Source organism: Microtus ochrogaster, linkage group LG5, assembly GCF_000317375.1.
Source record: "Microtus ochrogaster isolate Prairie Vole_2 linkage group LG5, MicOch1.0, whole genome shotgun sequence".
Classification (NCBI taxonomy): Eukaryota; Metazoa; Chordata; class Mammalia; order Rodentia; family Cricetidae; genus Microtus; species Microtus ochrogaster.
In genome coordinates, this window is record NC_022031.1 from 7,653,105 (window position 1) to 7,665,031 (window position 11,927).

Consider the following 11,927-nt stretch of genomic DNA (forward strand, 5'->3'; position numbering starts at 1 on the left):
TGTGTGTGTATGTGTGTGTGTGTGTGTGTGTGTGTCCAGCGAAGACAGCAGGGTTTGGTTTGGGATCAGAGACAAACATTTATTTCAGTAAAGAAGGAAGGACATAGAGCACACAGCATCCGTTGGACCCAGACACAACAGTGGACCTGTTGTTTGTAAAACTTGGAAACTGAGCCGGTGGTATGTATGCTCCCAGTGATAAAAAGATAAGAAGAAGCGGCTGAAACTTTAGAGGGAGAAAATGTTGGGATTTGTGAGAAAAGTGAAGTTCTGTCATGTTCCTGCAGGGCGGGGAGAAGGAATCGGTTTGCATTCAGATCCCCCTGAGCTCTGAGTTTGCTCAGGGTTGATGAGTAAGAATTTAAACATGATCAATGGCAAAGATGCTAGGGTTTCTCCAGCCCTGCTTGTCTGTTTGGTGCAGGTGCTGAGTTGCCTTAGGGGGTCTTAGGCTTTTGCTTGGCCAGTCCAGCTGAGGTTGGTGGCCATTGTATTAGTGTCAGAATTACAAATTTGTTCCAAAGTATCCACAAACTCTCATCCAGGAGTTAAGCCATTTCAAAGTCTTTCACTGGTCTTTTCTTTGATTTTGACTTTATGTAGGATCACAGAAGTCGAAGTTTTGGCTCCCAATGACATAGCAAGAACAAAGAGCTCACCCTGTGTTCTAGCTGACCTTAACTGTCCGCTTGACACAGCCTTAAGGAGTCAGGATGGCCTATGGGTGTTTCTGTGGCAGACTGACCGTGTTGATTGCTACTTGTTGCAGGAGGGTCCCTGCTCTCAGTGGATGGGGCCATTCTCTGGGCAGGTGCTTCTGGATGCACAAGCAAGTTAAACATGCACATTCAAGTGAGTAGGTTTTGCTTTAGGTTTTTTGCAACATTTCTGCCCCAGTTCCCCCAGTGATTGAATGTAACCTGCCTTTGCCCTCTTTAGGGCCTGTCCCTCCATAAGTTACTTTTTTGTCTTAGTGTAATCTATCACAACAACCAAGAGGAAACCAGAGAACCCTGCACCCACGGATTCCCCACAGTGATTTCTTGAATCTTAAGCCAATGATGTTCATTAGGTGAAGGATGAGGTTTTAGTAAAATCTTTTTGAGATGTGTTTTATGAAATAACTTATTGGACAGATATTCCAATATCCCAACTTGATGATGATTGAACATCAAAATATCAGACTATTTCAGTATACCCATAACTATGCACAGTTAAAACTAATTTCAAATTGAAGTTGCCCACATAGAAATAAGGATTGCAGAACTTGCAGTGTTTTCTAACTTGTTGCTCTTCTGTAATTCTATCCATGACTTTTTTGTGCTTGATGACAAATTTATGTGATTTTTCTCTGGGTCTTGGAATAAAGACATAAAATAAAGTTAAAGAAACGCTACTCTCTAAAACAGATTCAATGTTGTTACTGACTCCATTTTTGTTCTTTCACATGAATCTGGTTTTATTATTTCGGGGTTTCTCCATTCTATGCATGATACAATTCTGCCCTCTGGTGGCAAATTGTGGAACTGTCGACATGATTTTTTTTTTTGTTCCTCTTCCCCCTCCCCCCACACCCCACCCCGGATGTTTTTCTTTTTTGTTGTTTTTGTTATGTAGTCAAAGAACAAAGCTCCAGAAGTGCAAACGTGCTCAGTCCTAATGTGAAAGATGACATTCAGAGCCATTCATTCTATTTAGTTTTCATTTTTCTATTTTGATCTGCCATGTTCTTTGTTGTCCCAACTCGTCACTTCCAGGCCCATCCTGTTCTGTCCTACCCTATTTTAATCTGATATATCTTATTCTCATTGTGTGTAACTTGGAACTTCACACACACTAAACAAGTGCTTCGTCGCTGACATTAATTCACATATGAGAAGGCAGCATTTCAGAAGAGAGTTTGTCTCGTCATTACTTAAACATTAAAGTAAAGGGAAGTTTTACTTGTTAAGGATGCATGTAGATTATGGAAAGTTCATTGTGAAGACATCAACATCTGGCCTGGCATTAATAAATTTCTATACCAGTTTAGGGGAAAAAAAGGCCTTCTTGTGCTTACCTAAGCCTTCATGATTTTCTTTCGAGACATCATATATTAAAAACACCACAACCATCTTTCCTTCTGTATCCACTAATTCATTTATTTCAAAAAGGCTCTTGAGCATCTCCCATGTGTTTGACACTATTTTAGGTGTGGGGGTGACATTCATTTTCTTTGATAAAAGACTTGTGCTCTGAGCTGCAGGTTTGCTCTGGTGTGGAGAAAGGCATTGCAATAGAGCTGCAGGTTTGCTCTGAGGTGGAGGCAGTCATTGCGGTAGAGCTGCAGGTTTGCTCTGAGGTGGAGGCAGTCATTGCAGTAGAGCTGCAGGTTTGCTCACGGTATGGGCTCAGAGTGTGCACTTTAAGCTCTCTCATAGAAGGAAACACCTGGACTGTCTTTATGTTTATAGAGAAGAGGTGTGGGAACTGCCGTGTGTGTGTGGGGGGCAGCAAACGTATTTCGGCACAGAATGCTGAAAGTTCAGAGGAGAAATCCTGTGACAAGTTCACATATTGTTATTAGGGGCAATTGTTAGAATTTGTGCATCAGTGATACTTATTGTTATGTGAGCAAGAAACTTTTAATACACTTATCTACATTTTTCCACCATCAGTTTTATGAATTCAGTATTGGAATTGCTCTCACTTTACCTGTAAGGAAACAAAATCTTAAAAAAGGTTGTTACTTGTCTGGGAATTTCAGTGTCATGGTCATGGTCGCTTCAATTTCCTGGCAAGAGCTGAATATTGATTTAGTATAATAATCTCTTTAAAAGTCACCAATAATGTAGTTTGTAGGTTGGCGAATGTGCCTAAGTAATCAGAGGTGAAGAAACATAGAAACGTGTAGCTAACAAAGCCTAGTAAATAGTTCCTTAAGATGATCTAACATTCAGTTATTAAAAGACTATATTATATTAAACAGTTCCCTTAAAATGATCTCATAGAATTCTAATCCCTTTGTTCATAGTAGACTACTAAACACCATGGAGAGCACCAATAGAGAATTCTGTCATGTGACAGGATAATGCTAAGGATGCATCAAAGGGAGCTGCAGCTGAGTGGTGAGATATGTTGGATGAATATCAGGTGATGGAAATACTGCTTACATTTTCGACATACAAAACAGCAAACTGTGCTTTCTAGGTTTTACAAGAAACATTTGACTAATGACCTGTGATGAAGAGATAAACCAAATGTATGTGTTTATAATTTAAATGCCAGGAAATAAATGAAGGAAGTAGGAATAGATGAGATGAGACAAGGTGAGACTAGAGAAAACCAGGGTAAACAGATCATAGTGAAGGATTTATTCCACGATAATGAATGAAGTGGCTTCAGATGGGAGTATAGAGATCAGATAAAATCATCAACATTTAGACAATGAGACATTTCAACAGTAAGATAGACTGCATCTTTACATAGTGATTTCCCTGTGTCCCCATGCTTTATGTAGGAACTGTCTAAGCACTTGCGAAGGTGCACTCTTAGGGCATTCCGGTGAGGATCGTCCATAATACTATTGCTTCCTAGCTTCACAGTTTCTATCCTGCTTTTAAAAATTTTATGTTGCTATTAGTGGCAAGACTTTATTGTTTATAGATCCACATGTTATGAGTGTGAAACGCAATCATCCCTAAATTTTATCCTCCAGATTGAATTCCCAATATTCCTAAGCAAAGTGCTTTCCCTTCATGAGGAAGTGAAAAAGGCTCTGAAATTTCCAGACTGTTTCACTATGACTACCAACATGACCTAACATTTTAGACAATGACACACAAGACTCAGGCAATCTCTTTCCCTGCATGTCAACACTTTACCTTAGTAAATAATCGAAGTCAAAATGTGGCAATGCAATGGCTCGAAAAATGTCTCCTGTCTTCTAGAGACTGGAACTTTGGGTCTCACAGCCAGTTAAGCATACAACTCGAGGTCACGTGAGACAGAGGACTGCTACTCTCCTGTGTACTCTGTCTGTTTAATCTGACTTTAAGAGAACAAGGTAGCAACCAACCTTATTTGCCTTGGATTTGCCATTTAACCAACTTTTACAACTGAAGCTAACTGATACATAGCTGTAACCTTACGTTATGTATTCTTCCATTCAGGAAGTAATGCGGGCACATAATTTGTTGAAAACAACAAACACAGAAGTTGAAAGTGATCTTAAGAAATGAGTGTTCATCATAAACCCTGTACAGAACATTTGTGTACTGCTTGATAAACAATGATGTTTGTAATAGTGTTTGTTATCTGGGCCAGTTGTGGTCAGTTGGAGTCAGGGACTTAATCCCCTGTGAAATTCTGTTAAAGATTTCTAAAAACTATCACTCAATCCCACCTGCTTATAATCCTTTCTGTGCCATTTGATAAATACAGAGAAAAGCCCTTCGTTAGAGACAGACACACAGACACATACAGAGGGACAGATTCTCTAGTATATACTTATATACAGGGAAAGATTCACAGTACAGCCTCTAAGAAGGCATGGATTCGTGCAACAGAGGACAAAGGACAGAGAAATACATAAAACTATTTGACATTGCTCTCGGTTAAATGACACCAAGGGGAAATGATTTGGTTTATTTTTTAATGGAACACCCATGTGCTGTCGGGAACTCTAAGTTTGCCATCAGTGCGTTCAAGCTGACTACATTTTGGTACTTCATGTGAGAAGCATGAGGAATGTGTGAAACAGAAGACTCTTTAATGTGTTTAATGTTTAATGCGTGCAGCAAAGGATTCACATCAGCATAGCATTGGTGACTATTTATGATCGTGCTCATACCCTGTGAATTGTCTCCTGACTCACATCCAGGTCACTTACTCTAGTGAACTTTATTGTCACTGTATACTTCCCTTATCAACTTTTATGACATTGAACTTGTGGGTGTGTAGCGAGCCCTCCAGGTTCAGGCTTTTGAATTCTCACTGTGAGCTGAGGTCATTCATTAGTTAAACAGCACTGTGGTTTCTTATTCTTCATTGTGCACTTTGTGAGGAAGTGGAGAGATCTGTCCTTCTATTTAGTAATGTAAACTCTGATAGCTCAAAATAACTATTCATCTTTACACGCAGTAAGAATTTTAGGACTTTGTAATTTCAGATTGCTCAAGTAATCCATTTCTGACTTCACTTTCTCCACACCAGTTTTAGCTCTGTCAATAATGTCTACCTCAAGGAGCTCCTGTGACTCATCCCAGGTCTCCATTATTATCCCTGCCACGCCTCCCACAGCTGCTCATTATCATTTAACTCTCGAGCCTCATCACTATTATTTAATTATTTTATTCTTTCTGTGTGAAGGTTGGATAATTATTTAATTTTTGGGTTCTGTTTAGTCTATTGATCACTTTCTTGTGGATGCTGCTCAAAGTCATTCATCAGTTTCCTCCAACCTCCTTCAGTGTAATCCTAAGATTTATTTGCAGTAAAGGTGAGCTCATTGGCTAAAGTTTGCAATGCATTTTGTATATGTTAGAATCCTGTTCTGTTTTACTTTTTTAGTCTGTTATGCACACATCATTTTTTTGTTTACTCATTTCCATCTCTTTCTGCAGCTAATTATTCTCACAACTCTTTGGTTTATCCTTTCTGTATGTCCTCTGTACAAACGATCAGACACATATGCATTTTGCTATATCCTCCTCTTTATTATGCAACAGAGAAGGTGCACATACACACTCCTTCACATGTTACCTTTAGCACACTGTAGAAATTATCTTATTTCAGAGGCTAGATATTTTCTTTAATTTATTAATACACTTAATCTCTATTCACCACAGGGTGACAAAGCACGGACTCTGATTATATCACTTCTGTCACTGCTCCTTTGATTCCTTCTGGTGCTGGGATCTAACACAAAGCTTTGCAGACACTAGACAAAAGTGTTGCCTTCGAACGACATCATAGGTATAGATGAGTGACTTTGCACTTCAGATTGATGTGTCCACCAGCTGTTGATCCAGATGCTTGTTCACCACGTAGAACTGCTCCTGCTGATTCTTACTAAATAGCCAAGACCGATCAGACTCTCCATGCTATAGCACTGCTCTGTGCCATGGCTCATGCATGTAACTGCAATACTTGGGAGGCTGAGACAGGAGGACCAGGAGTTGGAGGATTACCAAAGCAAACAGTCATCTCTGTGATTCTCATTGCTCAGAAACCACTTTGGAATTTACTCTCCACCAGGTTATGACATCAGAGATTTATTTATTTATTTATTTATTTATTTATTTATTTATTTATTTATTTATTTGACATCAGAGATCTTTAGGCATCTGCCTCTGTGGAAAAGTGTCCAGGAATGCCTTTCTTTCCATCAGAGCCTATAGCATTAATAGGCTGAAGAATTCACGTTACTGGTTCCTTACTTCAGACGTAGTTCTTGGGTATTCTATTGAAATAAGATGAAAGTCCATTTTATATTTTAGATGCACTGTTTTCTTATCTAACAATAAGTTATAGTATTTCTAAATATTATATAGAAATATAGTATTTCTGAATGAGGTTTAACTTGAAGTTTTGAAAGGCATTCCAAGCTTCTTATTCACCATTATGAACTAAAAGTTTCAGTAAGGATGGCAGCAGCAGGAGAAAGTGTTTACTTGTTGCCTTTTATTGAAACATAACCATTGAAATCTAAGTCCTGGGAAACTTTCTGATGTAGTGTGGCATTGGCGTTTTATACCGCAGTATGGTTGCTCTATTTTTCATTGTTAAAATTAATTTTAATGGTTTACTTCCTAAAGTGCAAAGTCAGAGTCCCTAAAGTGAGACAAACTATCCCTTGAATTCAAAACAGACAAAGAAGCTCCATGTTGATGAGAGGAAGAAGAGAGAGAATAGAGAAAGCAGGATTGGCTCCTCTTCCAAAGGGTGCATGACACAGAGAATCCCACAGGGAGACTGAAGATGCTTAGATTCCTGGAGAAAGAAAGTAGTCACGCTGTACAATTAAATATCTAGGGTATACCTTCCATTTACAAATAAAGATTATTTGCCACCTGGAAAAAATGGAGAAGGAAAAAGAATATGTGAACAAACACTTTTTGTGAATTAAGTGAAGCCAATTATAATGACTACTTCATATCTAATGAATTAAAACCCCTTGGAAAAACTAGTCTGTGTATCATATAAGAAGAAACATGGACCACATGGGTTATTTGCAGCTCTTTGAGCTGTTTAGCACACACTCATTCAAGGTCATGTTCAGTGTTCAGTTTTATGTCTGTGATTTTATAAAAGCAATACATGGTCACATACATATATATGGTTTCAGCAGGTGGTCCTGTCCACAATTGTTTGATCAGTAGCCTAGGAGCTGCAAATTTCTCTCTTCTTTTTAAGGACTGAAGTATTATAATAACTTTAATACAATTTTATTCTTTTATTTAATATTTTAAGTTCTTGAAAATTTTACACATTAGTACTATATTGGTATGCAAATATTTTCTCCTTTTCTCCAGGTTATTCCTTCATCCTCTTAGTAATATCCTCAACTGAACAAAAGTTTCTAATTTGATGAACTTTAGGTTGATTCTTAGCTTTTTCTTTTCTTGCTTTTGTGTTTGATGGTCTAAGAATCTGTTGCTCTAGCAACATTCAGAGCAACTGCCTCTGTTTATGCTTCAAAAGTTTTGGCACTTATATTAGGTTGCTGATCAATTAGGGGTTGATTTTCACGGGGTATAGTGTCGGTAGTTTAATTGGAATGTCCAGAGTATGTTGAAGAGCAGCAGTGAATGTGAGCATCTCAGGGCGGATGCTCTCAGTCTTTTGCCATGAAGTAACTCCGTATTTTATGGAAATATAGTTTATCATGTTGAACTTGATTCTCTATCTTTTGTATAGTGTTGAGCTATCTTTATATTTTTAAACATGAGAGACTGTCAAACTTTGCCAATGCCTTTGATTTTGTTTATCTTTTGAGATAACCATGTATTTGTTCTTTCTAATAGTGTGGTATGCGCAGTTATTTTATTTTTTAACTCTTTTGCTTTTTGGCTCTGGGGGTGGGGGCTGACACCCAGCTCCAAAATAAATACACACGAGATTTATTATTACTTATAAATACCTGGCCATAGCTTGGCTTATTTCTAGACAGCTTTCTTTAACTTAAATTATCCTATCTACTGATGGAGGAAGGTCATTGGTTAAATAATAAGGAAACTGCTTGGCCTCATAGGTTAAAACATAGGTGGGAGCAGTAAACAGAACAGAATGCTGGGAGGAAGAGGAAGTGAGCTCAGAGAGGCCATGCTCCCCTCTCCTGGGCAGAGGCACGCGATGAAGCAAGCCGCCAGGTCAGACCTGCTGAATCTTTCCCGGTAAGACCAGTGCTACACAGCTTATTAGAGATGGGTTGATCAGGATATTGGAATTAGCCAGTAAGTTCTAGAGCTAATGGGCCAAGCAGTGTTTAAATGAATACAGCTTGTGTGTTATTTCAGGGCATAAGCTAGCCAGACGGCCTGGGTGCCGGGGATGCAGCCCCACCGCTCCTATTACTACAATCTACCTTTCCCTCTGGCGTTTTTCCTTTTCTTGCCTCTGTAATCATCCTTTCCCTCTTATACCACAACCAGATCTGTGACTGGGTGACTTGCCTCTTCCTTTCAATTGCTCCTTGATTACTCCTGGTTCCAGATTTCTTCTCTTCTTTTATTCCTCTGCCTACCAGCCCCACCTATCCTATCTTCTACCTTGCTATTGGTTGTTCAGCTCCTTATTATGCCAATCAGGTGTTTCAGAAAGGCAAAGTGTTATAGCTTCACAGAGTTAAACAAATACAAAGTAAAAGAATGCAAAACATTGTTGCATCATTAAAATAAATGTTACTCAGCATAAATTAATGTACTATAAATTAAAATAATATTCCACAATAGATATGTTTCACTGATTGGTAAATTTTTGTTGGGCTACTCTCACTTTCCTGTGGTATACAGTAGACAGTCTCTATAGTATTCTGATCGTAATAATTTATTATAGGCAACAGTTTCCAGTGTCCATCATTATTTTGGCTTCAGCTTTGTGAAATAATATGAACATCTTTCATCAATTCTATGCTTTACTTCCAGTCAGAAGTCTTGTGTAATTGCAAAATATAAAGTCTCTCTAGTCCTTCTGAAACCAGGGTCTTACCTGGGATTGTCTCATCTTCTTGTCTCTGTCATACTGGGGAGGGGGTTTATACAAGACATAGGGGTACATGTATTTTCTATGGATATTTAATTTTAAACATTGAGTACCAATTGTGGAGAGAAGACCCTCAGTAACATCAAATTTAGAAGCAAGAATGGTTGGAGGCACATTTGAATAACTAAAATGATTCTCAAGCAATTTTAGGGAAATTATTTAGAAGGAATTTAAAAAGAAAATTCCATAAAGAAATCCAAAATGACTTTCTTGTCAATTTATAAAAAAGGACCTTTAAGCACAAATACATATAATAATAAAAGTGGGATCCAAAGGTAGAAAGTATGCTGCATGGTAACTGGTTGCTAGTCTGGAGTCTAATTCTAATACTATAATTGCTGTCCATTTGGATCCTTATGTCACTTAATTTTTTGGCACCTCTTCAGTTACTTGTGACATGGAAAGGTTGAATTCAGTGATGTTCAAAGTGGTTGAAGTTTTCAATTCTATGAATCTATTTGATTCACTACTCTTGGCATTCTCTATGTAGGAAGTAGAAGGATCCTGGCTTGATATACTGCAATAAAAGTCATATTTTCTGGGTTCAGGCCCAGGTGCTCCTTGACACTCTTACATGCAGGGCCTTTCTTTGGGAGTAGGAAGGCTGAAGAATATCTAGGAAGATTTACTCCAGGGCACTGCACTGGTTAGTTGTTTTACAATTTGGAAAGCCTCATAAAGAGATGATTATCCACTCAAATTAGAATGAACTAAAAGCAGTTGAAAAGAGAGATTAATATGAACATAGAATTATAATGAATAAGACTTCATGTAAGCATGACAAGCTTGATTTAAATAAGCTTTTTAAAATCTTGGTTTTATAAAAAAATTGAAACAAAATATAGGTATAAACACATTTACTACACAATAGTGAAAATTTCCAGAATGTTGTTTATGAGTATAAACATAAATATTTAGTAAATGGCTTGACACTAGGTCAATTTAGCTAAATGAAAGTGCTCAGTAGTTTCCTTCTACCAGGGCCAAGGTCCTCAATGCCATATATTTTAGAAATTCATTTATTTCCTCCTATGTAGCAAATCTCAAATTATCAGAGAGTGGTTGTTTTCTTGCCTGCCATTAGTACATCTAATGCACAAGTGGATGCATTATGCCTCGCAGGTTGATACAGTTGCGTAAGACAACATCTTCTCCAAACCTACAAAGCACCTTCCATGACTACAACACTCGTCATCAGGAAAGAAGATTGTAGCTTAGTCACTGTTACACTTTTCCACACTGTGCAAACAAAGTGTGTGGTATCACTTAGCTCTGGAGGTGAGGGGCAACCCAAAGGAATGCATGGGTTTTAAAACAAATCACTGAAATCCTAAAGGATCAGCAATAACACCTTTATGAGCATGTATATACATGGCCCACTATCCTTTCTGAGACAGAGTCTTGCCATGTAGATCAATCTGGTCTCAACATTGCCATCTTTTTGCCTTCACCACCATGCTTTACTCTGCTATCTCGATTGAATGAGTACATTCCAATGATGTGTTTGAATTACTTCTCTATGTCATAGGGGAATATAGGAATCTTGAATGCCTTCCTTTCCTCTAATGAATATGTTTGTATAGATCAATATCAGGAAGAACAAGATCTCTAAAAGTCATTGAAAGAAGGTATATCCCAGAGTTAGTAATGTTAGGTTAAAAGATGACGTAAGAGGTAAGAGTTGAGCTGAGTCCTAGAAGAGAGAAACTGAAGTAACAATGGAACACAGTGAAATGGTTTCCCAGGCTAAAAGTCAATCTAGACAGTGGTGTGTACCTTAATAACAAAGGAATGGTGTTTTGGTTAGAGTTCTTTGAGAAATTGTTTTAAGTGAATCAGATGCCTTCTAATATTTCTTTTAGAGAAATGAGTCAGAAGAAATGACTCCAAATCTCAACTGGAGTGTAGGTGACTTGTGTTTAACAGGCAGAGCCTGGCCAGAGGGGACCTGCATCTGAAACCATTTCAGGATTATATTTTCATTAAAGAGAGCCTTGCAAATAGAGCTACTGAGCTAGTTAATGGCAGCCACATAGAGGGACTGTTTGATATAACTGAAAGGAGAAACTTCCAAAAAAAGGCCATATTTGGATCTGGCCCAGTGTTAGAAGTATGTGTAAGAGCTAAACCTAATCGTGTTCATGTTGCTTTTTCATGTACTTTAAACTTACTAATAAACCAGGCCTTCTCACAAATGCACCTGTGTCAGCCATTTTAATTTAGTTTATCTTGCAAACCTGTGATATAGGTCTATGAGGAGGATTAAGTGTTTTCTTTCAAAGAGGTGATTGATTGGAGAATGATTTTTTTCTGTTCCCAGAAATTTTACCCTGTGAACAGATAAAATCAAAGTCCATCAAGGAATTATGCCCATCACTCTGGGTGAGCATTTTCTGCAGCCTAAATACACTGGAACCTTTGAAATTGCTCATTTCTCCAACCTAGCAATCCTACACATCAATGTGAAGGTCTCTGTCTTTTGCTTTTTTGTCTCCAATAATCTCTCTTATCTGATGTCTGTTGATAGCATTACTTAAAGCATTCTGAGATGCTGCTATTGTTTATGTGCATTTCCTCTCCCATTACATATTCAGGAACTGGATTTTAATGGGCAAAGAGATTTTTCTTGAAAACAATACGCAAGTTTCTGTTTTAAACAGGCTGGGTCCTCTGTTCCTTATGTG